We start from the raw sequence: 10,483 nt of genomic DNA, 5'->3' as shown, positions 1-10,483 counted from the left end.
GACGAAATAAACAACTTGGATAGATTTAGGGTCTAATTACTTGTTAATGGACACTTACCATGTGGTAACTAGTTGAATACCATCGTTTCTGTTCAGACTTCTTACTAACCCATTAATACAGAGCTTCTGCTGTCAATCCTTCTTTATGTGTTCAAAACTTTTGCTGAACTATTTTGGTCCATTCAAAGTGGATTTTGTGCTCTATTTCCAACGCATGTGAAGCTACAGTCGATCTATTCTCAAGTTTCTTCAGATCGACTGAGAATTTGGTAACATGTTTCAAACATCATTTGTGTTCCTTCAACCTGATATTCAACTCTCTGGATGATTTTTTTTCCATACAAGCTGAATTACAATCATGACAGTTGATCTCATAAGCAACATTCTGTTGTTCTTTCTTTGAAAACCTTTCTTAAGCTTTCACTAATGCTGATCATATGGTGTCACTGGCCCAAAAATGCACTTTTATGTTATGTTTGTTTAGAATCCTCTTGATTTCTTCTGATGTTTCATTACGATATGGGATTGCCATATGTTCTTCGATTTTTTCGGTATACACTTTAATTAAGATTTCATTTCATTTTTAACAATCTTCTTTGAAAGCTCATCAGGGTAGTTGTTTGCCACAAGTGTTAACGATATTGCATTCAATTCAATCTGTTGGTCTTCCTTCTCTTTAATGAGGTGGGTACTCCTTTTAATTATGGACTAACTCTAAACAGACAACCATTGAACGTTAGCGAAGAATGAACAGTAAACTGTCCCATGTTATTAAAGAAACCCTGAGCTATTTGCATTTACAATCTTCTACTGGATACTAAGCTTAAAGTCTTTTGACATCGTAGCAAACACTCTGCCATTAGATGAATGAGTTGATATCTGGTGATTCACATCTCGGATTTCATTCAGTTAGTAAAATTGTGAGATTATCATTCAGTGTCATCATTACTAATAGTCTCGCTTATTTCTTTCCAGTTTTAGAATAACTAGTTAAGGTTTCTCTTCGATTTCGGAAAAGAGATAGGAGTGTTGAAGATTGATTCAGCTAATGGTATCTTCTATGTTAGAATAAGCGAGTTGCATTTAAGATCCCAACTTCGTTAATCGTTGTTACCATCATCCATATTGGATCAACTGCAACTCAAATTGGCAATGTATTCTATATCTACGTTTGATACTTATTGCCTCAATGCAAAAAAAATACTGAATAATAAGTTGGTTTATAGTGTGGACCATCAACGTTGATGATCTATGTCGAATGATTGGAGGCCTACTCGAGGTAGACGGGAACGGTGTAACGAATAAGCTAACTTGGAATTCACACCTCGCGATCAGCACCTTACGTGGATTGCCCCATCGACATATCAAGGGATCGTGGATGCTCTGAAGACTGTTCAACACAAAGGATGTTATTACAAGAATATATTAGTTAAAGTAGATACAAGCAAAAGTAGAACCACTGCTGCATGGGCCAGTCCATGGCGTATGATTAACTGATGCGCGTTGATTGTCCTTGACCTTGATGATCGATGATCTGTTCGATATTTAATGACCCAAATGCCGGATGATTTGGTTAGGGTTAAGTGACATTTCTCTGGCCCTACAAAAAATCATCGTAAACCTACCCTTGTAAGTTTAGGTTATTATCCAGAAGGACGAGGTTTCAAATTGTTTTCACATTATTTTCTTTATTATCCTTGTCTCCTCTTAGCCCCCCATTTCCAGTCTAGTTGACCTTTTATTTTTATATATAAATATTCTTAACAAGTATATGTGTGATCAGATTGATTCGAAATGTATTGCACTAATCTATCATCACATAGTTCTGATAATCTTCGTCTCCTTATTACACTATCGAAAAACCCTTGAAGTATTGTCAATTTCAAATGTAATCGTCGTTGTGAGATAACACAAACCGTTTTTATTTTTACATGGTGTTAAACTGTTTTTAGGGGGGGGGGTTATTGGTCGTATGACCTTGAAACTGTATTTCAATGTTGTTTATCTGACCTCATCTCAGAATGAAACATTTAAGCTTTTAGAGAGAATCGTCAGCTGGATGTGACTGCATCTCAGAGTTGATGTTCACTCTGGAACTCGAACCCAGTACCTTTCGCCATCGCGTTATCCACTCGGTCACTGGGTCCTAATAGCCCCTTGCTTGTGCAATGGTGTGAAGTTTGAATCCACTTAGTATTGTTTGTTTGAATCTTCCTAGAGTGAACATCAACTCTGAGATGCAGGCACATCCAGATGACGAGTCCCAAATAGGACGAAACGCGCTTCCTGGATTCCATTGCTAGCCACTATCCATTTTTGCTTATAATAACTGACGTTAGTTTGTAACAAATACTACTATTAGATTAAAACTAGAATTCGAATACAATTTAACATATCATTGCTTTGAAAGAAAGATCATTGAATTATTATTTTTTCTGGTCAGCGTATTTTTAGCGAGTTGATTTTCTACGGGATGGGGTCGCTGACCCGATGCCCAACCCTCCTCCTTTATCTAGGCTTGGGACCGGCAGTAGCCTCAGGAGGAGCTACAGGCGGAGCTTTTGAAAGAAAGACGTACCATGTAATTTTTCCAGACAAATACATTAGAAACTTAATTTCTCGAGATGATCAATATGTAATCTTGTTTAAGTTGTAATTAGTTCTCAAGACTTGTTCGAAAAACTTTGTAACACTTTATGAAAATCAAGTAACTAAATGATATGAATAAGTATTAATTTTATTTGGCCTCCCATTATTTTGGTAGAGTTGGATTCTCTGAGCTGAGTGATATGACTGTAAACTTTCTTTTGTCCTTCTAGACATCAAAGATAAACTTCTAATATAAGTGTGCTATTCCAATTTCTTTACATGTTATCATCATATGCTCACTAGTGACTGACTTCAAGAGATTTTTCCTGGAGTTCTAGTGAGAAGCAGTGAGCATCGGAGTTCAACCGGGTCTGTTGTGAGATAGTAACTCACTAAAGACAATAGTGGACGGTTGCTCAATTTCGTGGATTGGTTAAAATTAGACATTAACACCTCTGGATGCCGGCTCAGTGATCTAGAGGTTAAGTGTTCACTCACAAAACTGAAGGTCCTATGTTCGAGTCTCATGTGGGGGATCGTGGATGTGCACTGTTGAGGAGTCCCAAACTCGGACGAAATAGAGATCCAGTACTTGCAGGTTTTCTATGGTGGTCTAGCTTCAATTGACTCATGATTTCAACTATATAAAATTACTAAAATGTCCACTAAAAAAACCTCTTCTGATAATGATCATATGGCTACTAGTGACTGACTTCAATAGATATTTCCTGTAGTTTTAGTGAGAAGCATTGATCAGTGGAGTTCAACCAATTCTGTTGTGAGATATCAACCTACTGAAGACAATGGTGAATGGTTGCTCAATTTCGTGGATTGGTTAAAGTTAGACATTAACACCATTGGATGCCGGTTCAGTGATCTCGGGTTTGAGCGCTTTAGCGAGAGACTGGTAGGCTCTGAGTTTGAATCTCGCGAGGCGAGATCGTGAATGTGCACTGCTGAGGAGTCTCACACCCGGACGAAATGGCCATCTACTACTTTCAGGCTTTCCCTAATGGTCTAGCTTCACTTCGACTCATAATTTCAACTATAATTTATTTATTGTTTTCATAGAAAGATTATTAAAAATGAAAAAACAAAATTTTTACTACAATATTAAATGGACAAATAATCCATTGATTTTTTTAAAAATAAAATTATTAATGTGTGCATGTGTGTGTGTGTGTGTGTGTATGGGTACTCAGAAAATATCAAAACAATAAAATGGAATTATCATGATGAATTGAACCCTTTTTTTGTTAAAAAAAAAACAACAAAAAAAGACGATCATTATCTAAATTATCATTAGTAAATTGAATTCACACACACATGCACACGCACACACACACATACACTTTAACCTACACCTATAATTTAAGCTTCTCTTTTTTTTGTTTAAAAATTGTACATGTTCTATTTTTTTTTGTTTAAATTTAATGCATCTGTGATAAATTCAATATTCAATGATACATATAGGTATATTTATGTTTTTCTTTTTTTTTCTTTTTTTTGATAAACAGAAAATCAAACAAAAGATAGAAACTTTTTTTGTTTTGTTTTTCTCTTTTCTTTTCTCTTTTTCCCCCTCCTTTTTACATGAAAAGAGAAAAATTAATTATAGTTAGTTATAATAATATCATTCAATGAGAATGGTTATAATTTACCTTTCATAAGAATGAATTCCCATATGAAATATGAAAAGTTACTGGGGGTTTCTTTTTTTTTATGTCTAGCCCTTAAGATATATTGAGAGTGTATATTGAGAGAAATTATATAGGTGAATGTGTGTGTAAAGAGTTCTGGAAAAGTAAAGCAAAAGATAAAGAAAAAGATGTATACTGACGACTCAATACTCAAATAAGATGATACATTTACGTTGAATGATAATATCAGTAATCGATAAAAATTAGTAACAATATATGGATGATAAGCAAAGATGGATAGTGACTAGCAGTGGAATCCAGTTTGACGCGCGTTTCATCCTACTTGGGACTAGTCAGCTGGATGTACCTGCATCACATAGTTAATGTTCACTCTAAGACTCGAACTCAGTACCTTTCACTTCAAACGTCATCGCATTATCCACTCAGTCACTGTGCGTATAGCTTACCATGCTTGTGAATTTTGGCTATATCGAAGCAATACACACAGTATGCACATATGCCAATTAGAGACTGACCAGTTGCAATCCTAAAACATCAATGGGAAGATCCAAATAAACAATACTAAGTAAATTTCAATATATGCATGAGATTAAGATAATCAGATAATCGAAACTAGAATTCGATAGATTCACTTACTATTGTTTGTTTAAATCTTCCCATTGATGTTTAGGACTGTAACTAGTCAGTCGTGAATATTACATAATCTTTTATATATAGTTGAAATCATGAGTCAGTTGAAGCTAAACTGCTGTGGAAAACCTGGAAGCACTTGACGGTCATTTCGTCCTAATATGGGACTCCTCAGCAGTGCTCATCCACGATCCCGCTTGACGAGATTCGAACCCAGGACCTACTAGTCCTTCGCCAGAGCACTTAACCGATAGACCAAAAAAAGCCCCTATTACATAATCTATTGGAATTTTATTCTTAATAGAGTATAAATGATGGATAGTTACTATGATTAAAGAAACAACACCCGACTAACCCAAGTATATATACAAATACAGATTTATATCTATGTTATAACTTGACCAATAACGTTTGGTTAATATTGACCATTCGATCAATATGAATTTGGTTATGATTCAATGATCAATTTGTATAAATATCTTATTATCACAGATAATTAGTTTCATTTCAACTAGATCATCTGTGAGTTTTCTGAATGCGATCCAGAATGAAACGGTTTTAAATCCCATTTAAAGTATCAGTCCCTTAAAGACTACACATACTCCTCATAAATGAGTACTAACTTTAACTAAACATAGGGATCACCTCATCTTACCTACAACTACCTGTATGGCCATTTCATCCTAGTATGGGATTCCTCAGCAGTATTCACCGACGATCCTGAATCAAGGAATCGAAGCCAACATCTTCGGCCTCACACATGAACTCTTAACCTCCAGACCACTGAGGTTGCATTAAATGATGTACATGTCTAAGTCCAATCAGTTCATCTTGTTTTGCAACCATCTTCTTTTACCTGTACTTGATAACTGCCTCATACAGTCTCACTCATGAGTAAAACTATGAAAATTATGCACTTCTTATAAAACATAGTACTGGTAATAATCGTGTACTGACAAGTACTAGCTTCGGGAGAAAATTTCCGAAGTCCTCGTGAGAAGACCTGATTAATACAGTTTATCCACATTAGACGTTAAATAGTTATCCAGCACAGGTAATGAAAGATGGTCACAAAATAAAGTGAACTAATTGGACTTGGACATATACATCATATGATGCAATGTTGGTGGTCTGGGCATTAAGCATTCGTGCTATACTGAAGTTCCTGAGTTCAAGTCCCGCATGTGGGATCGTGGATACATACTGCTGACTAGTCCCTATTAGTACGAAACGTCTGTCTAGTGGTTAAATAACTAAAATTAGTTGATGACTCAAACTATGAAAATTTTAAAATCTCCACAAAACCTAATACTAATAGTACATTTTTAATTAAAGTCTTGAAAATATCTACTGGTTACCATCTAGAAGATGAAAAGAACATTTTCTTCTTTAATTTAACTTGGAACGCTGATAAGGAGTTCATCTTTGATGTGAATTTGCTCATTAACATTAACATTATTGACATTATTGTTATAACTTGTAGCCGAGTGGATGCCCTGTTAATATATGACATGATAAGACCGCCAATCAAAAAGCAGCGAGTTATCGATCGGACCACTGATATCTGAAAACCGTATGAACAGTCTAGAGTACTTGTCGGTCCTGCAATATGCCTAACCCAGCCAGTTAAGTCCAGGATAGCCTCTGTGGTATGAATCATTGTATTTCAAACATACTGAGTTTATTTGCCAATCAAACAGACCACATCGTACGATAAAATAGAAAATAACATATGTACAAGATTTAGCCAAATGTGGCTGTGAATAGAGGGAACAGTAATTAGTAGACTGGGTGTAATTCATGAATGATAAATCGCATAATAATAGTCTATGGGTCAAAATAAAGCTTACAATAAGGGGGACACGAATATGAATACTTTAGTTATATAGCGATTATACGATAAAAAATATATACATAATATCGGTCCATAAATGGTTCTCAAAAGTTACCATTCATAATTCTCTTCGGGATACAACAATTATTGAAAAAAACTAAGATATAAACCAACAAATTGTTAAATCTTCATAGTTGAAATAATGAGTCAATTGAAGCTAGACAATCATGGAAAACCTGGAAGCACTGGACGGCCATTTCGTTCTATCATGGGACTCCTCAGCAGTGCGCATCTACGATCCCGCACTCGCGAGATTCGAATCCCGGACCTACCAGTCTCGAGCCAGAGCACTTAACCGATAGACCACTGAGCCGTCCGGCATCCAACGGTGTTAATGTCTAACTTCAACCAATCCACGAAGTTGAGCAACCATTTCACCAATGTCTTCAGTGAGTTGATATCTCTACAACAGACTTGGTAGAACTCCACTGATCACTGCTTCCCACTAGAACTCAAGGAAAAATTGTTAAACCTGTCATAATTTTCCAATTCCTCCGTATACATCCAAATAGATTATTGGCTAAAATTATGATTTGTAGAAGAGCCAATCGGAATCTCGAAAATATCCTAAGAATTTTTGAGGTAAATTCAAAAATGAATAACTTCTATATTTTATTCCACTTAAACTAGTAAACAGAAACACCATCATATGATGCTCCAAATGTATAAGATGATAACTAGGGATTATCTCATAAAGAAAAAAAATAGGTGTTAAACCATATCAAATGTTCAATTGTTTCCATAAATTAGATCAATTGTGTCTCTGAATGTTTTTAATCTTAATTCAAACCCTAACCCTAAATCCATTATCCTGAATGTTAGTTAAGAATGATTTAGAGAATTAGAAAAAAACTCATTTATATCATGATAAGGAATCGAGGAAATTGATGTTCTACAATATTGGCGGCCTGTTTAAACATCTGGGCTACCAGTACCTGTCATCTAGATATTTCAACAAGTTATCTAATTTTGTTTGTTTTAATACATCATTATGCCTATTAATCGCACAACCTATTCAGGTGCGTTTCTGAAAAGTGTAAGACCTTTCGCTTTAAAGGTTACAGAAGGCCTAATCAGAGATATCGTGGTTGCTGGCAATATACAGCGAGAAGAATGTACATTATCCAGATGTCGATTGACTGGGCTGCTAAGTTCTAACTGGCGATCACTCAATATTTATCGTCAGGAAGGACGAAGAAGTAAGAAACGGAAACTTGTTGAAGTACTTTGTGCTGGGAATTCTATATTGTACCAAAAATATAATATTGAGTAAAGCTAATAATAATAATAATAATAATAATGCATCTATACGGATGTATTTACATATCGCTTTCTACGATTTACCGACCTCTAGGCGACTCCAATAATCATGTAAGATCTATGTACTCATTGTACTATTATTTTTTCTTCATAAACTTCATTTACCTTAGCTGTTTTTTGATTGGATAACACCAGGCTGAAATTCGTCGAGGTTATTTTAATCTGTTTATTATAACATACTATACTCTTACCGATTATTGTCTCTACTGATCTATACATTTTAGTGATTTCAATTTTAATAGTTGAATTAATGGGTCAATTAAAGCTAGATCCCCATGGAAAAGGTGGAAGTAATGGACGACCGTTTCATCCTTTTATGGGACCACTAAGCAGTGTGCATCCACAGTCCTGCTAGCGGGGTTCGAACCCAAGACATTCAGTTTTGCGCGCGAACACTTAACCTTTAGACCACAGAACCGCCATCCAACGGTATTAATGTCTAACTTCAACCTATCCACGAAATTGAGCGATATATCCACCAATATCTTCAGTGAGTTGTTATCTAACAACAGACCCGGTTGATGATGGTCAAGATTAAACAGCCGTTCTCATACTTACTTTAAAAGTTGTCAGTCAATTCACATTCATTGTTTAAATCGAGATTGAAAACAAATCTTTCAAATTTCATGGTGAACTTGACATGAACTTGTTAGTCAACAAGTCGAAATTCAATTCTAAATCTTATGCACTTTCTTAAGATGATAAGAGTGTCTTTTTGTCAATATCAAAGAATTAAAGAGGAGCTTAAACTGGGTTGATAACTACTACTACTAATACTACTACGACTACTACTACTACTACTACGACTACTACTACTACTAGGTATTCAAATAAAAGAGCCAAAAGACGCCTATTTCAAACAGGTAATGATTATGAGTTACCTAGCCTTGAAGGAGTGAATAAAGTCCTAAACTACTTTAGTTACGGACTATCATGTGATTGCATCATATAAAGTTGTGATAATTGTAAGTAAAGGAAATTTTCTATCAGAATGAATATCTTAGTTTTTAACTAGGAGAGCTGATACATTTATGACAAAAAAATCATGTACATTAAGTATATACCGATAAAAATCATTCTAATATGAATGAGTCTTCTATTTATAGGCATTCCTACATGGTACTTTTTCACTATTCATTAGAACTTATAGACAGTATTCTTGTTATATGTATCATAAAGAGTAAGAATGTAAATCTATCAATCAGTAGCATCATGTGTTGTTAAGAAATTTCAATGATTGAAGTGAAAGGTACTGGGTTCGAGTCGCAGAGTGAACATCAACTCTGAGATGTAGGTACATCCAGTTGGCGAGTCCCAAATAGGACGAAACGCTTATAATGATTGTGAATTAATACTATATCTAGGCAATACGCACAGAATGCCAACAAGAGACTGATCAATTGCAGTCCTAAATATCAATGGGAAGATACAAGTAAACAACACCATGTGAATTTCAATGATTGTTCACCATATCCGTCTCAGCTGATCTTCATAACCAAAACTGAATAATGCAGTTTCGTTTGTAATCGGACTAAATTATTACTTTCTTAGTTTAAATGATTTGAACGTCATCTATTTGAATATTATCAACAAAACAGTTTATTGTTATAAAATATGGCAATGGAATATGAGCGTTCAGTAAATGATCAGGGATAATAGATGGAAAGTTGAAGGGCAGGATTGAATTCTGTCTTGATAAATATTTCTATTGTAACTTTGTACGGACAAAGCACTAGTCTTTGTAACCGTTTACTTATAATTCTACTAGACAGATACCAATATTGGTAGATTGTCATAGGTTGTTTATAAAAAGCTTTGATTGATTTATGCTTCGCAATAGTTGGTAACTATTAGTCAATTATATCTACAATCTTGAAAGAACCAATGATCAAAGTGAGATTCAAATCCATGTTGAGCGATTTCCTAAATTTGTGTCCTATCCACTTCCAGTGTTTCTTCCTGATTTCTTCCTCCACTGGATGGAATCTGGTTTGTTCTCTCCCACACTAGATTATTGCTGATAGTGTCTGGCCATATCAGTCGGTGTGCTCAATTATAAATCTTGTTAAAGTTACGTCATTCACCTTTTAATTCATGCAACAGATAAAATATCTAACTAGAGATATTGATAGAAAAACTAAGTGTTCATACTTGATATTCTTTAATGATACTCAATACTGAACTGTATTATAATTTTAGAAGGGGTTTTGTGGATATTATAGTAATTTCAATAGTTGAGATCATGAGCCACGTGAAGCTATTGAAATTACTATAATATCCACAATAAAAACCCCTTCTGATAATAAAGAGCATATGCTCACAAGTGACTGACTTCAAGAGGTATTTCCTGAAGTTCTAGTGAGAAGCAGTGACCAGTGGAGTTCAACCG

Source organism: Schistosoma mansoni (genome assembly GCF_000237925.1).
Source record: "Schistosoma mansoni, WGS project CABG00000000 data, chromosome 3 unplaced supercontig 0105, strain Puerto Rico, whole genome shotgun sequence".
NCBI classification, from domain to species: domain Eukaryota; kingdom Metazoa; phylum Platyhelminthes; class Trematoda; order Strigeidida; family Schistosomatidae; genus Schistosoma; species Schistosoma mansoni.
This window is presented reverse-complemented; position numbering follows the sequence as displayed.